This window comes from Sinocyclocheilus anshuiensis, unplaced genomic scaffold (genome assembly GCF_001515605.1).
Source record: "Sinocyclocheilus anshuiensis isolate Anshui unplaced genomic scaffold, SAMN03320099.WGS_v1.1 C32693393, whole genome shotgun sequence".
Classification (NCBI taxonomy): Eukaryota; Metazoa; Chordata; class Actinopteri; order Cypriniformes; family Cyprinidae; genus Sinocyclocheilus; species Sinocyclocheilus anshuiensis.
The window spans coordinates 1-1,302 of NW_015619355.1; the positions used below are offsets into that span (position 1 = coordinate 1).

The window sequence follows — 1,302 nt, forward strand, 5'->3', positions numbered from 1 at the left end:
GGAAAACCTGAATGGATTTAGTTTTTGAATCATCCCCATGATTATTCCGGGATCCTGAGAATGAATGAATGAATAAATAAATAAATAAAACAGCCAACCAAAGCCATCATCACATTACCAGGGTCATTATCGTAAGCTAAAACTAAAGTCATTAATAGTAAAAACTGAAACAAAATCAAATGAAAACATAAACTTACTTATTTAATCTGCAACATTTCTTAAGTTTTATTTATTTATATTTTTAACCATGTTTCTAGAAATAAAATGTTAAACACATATCAGGTGAATGATATATGAACAAATCCCTCAGTAAAACCCTTCAGAATATAGAGAGGAATAAACCTGCTAAGCTTGGTGTCTGTAAGTGCTGCTGAAGTGAAGATACAAGCTCATTTGGAGAAAATGGATCTCAAAGATATGTACTGTAATTTAAATCTACAGACACAAATTGATAAAGTGCAATAAAATAAACTGTTATATTTTTTCTGTTATATTCCAAACTTGACCAGTGCATGAAAAAATGTTTTTTCCTGGTGTGTCTTGCCTTAATTTACTCATCACAACTGTGCTGACAAGTTTTACTGATTAAATATATTCCTCTAAACGTGTTCTTGAATGTTTTATGAATAACATTCATACAAGCCGATGAACACAATGTATTCCTTCAGTTAAACAGAAGGACATCCAGACCTGTTTGTGTTCGGTATCTTTGCTCTCTGCTGCCTCTCCTGTCCAGGTAGAAGAACTGCATACAGGTGTGTCCTACAGCAGCAACGCAACGTATGGTTCAATATATAAGACACAGACATATAAACATACCCAAACTTGGACATTTATTCACATCTCACTTTCACAAAAGCACAACCTTATGAGACTAGGTTTGCATTTTCTGAAGGAAACACTAGAGCATGCAAAGCAAGAGAAGATTCAGGAAAGCAGAGGAATGAGTTTAAAGTCTGTAAACACAAAACAGACAGCAGTCTAACAAGGTTTCTAGGGAAATGCGAATGAATAAAAGAAAAAGATGTCAATACCGCATAGCCTAAAATAACACATGATAATGAGAAAAATAAGCCTCACCTGTTTGCCATCATTATTTGCTAAAGCTTTGGTTATGGCAGAGCTCTGGCATTAGAAAATAGCAATATCAATAACATATCAATACTTATACTTTATTAGGTCATTTTCTAAACCCTTAAAGTCATTTTACAATACATTTACACATTTTCTGTTTACATTTAACAAAAAACGAGGCCAAAATGTGAGTGTGTGTGTGTGTGTGTGTGTGTGTGTGTGTGTGTG

At 33.6% G+C, this 1,302-nt stretch overlaps 1 long non-coding RNA gene across 1 annotated transcript; it reads right to left on the reverse strand.

Moving 5' to 3' along the window:
• On the reverse strand, positions 1–1,239 carry LOC107682905 (uncharacterized). The gene is made up of 3 exons (XR_001633620.1): positions 1,081–1,239; positions 691–762; positions 1–54 (listed from the first exon to the last, which is right to left on the reverse strand). It is a non-coding gene; the product is annotated as an uncharacterized LOC107682905 (long non-coding RNA).
• Between the last annotated feature and the right edge of the window lie 63 nt (positions 1,240–1,302).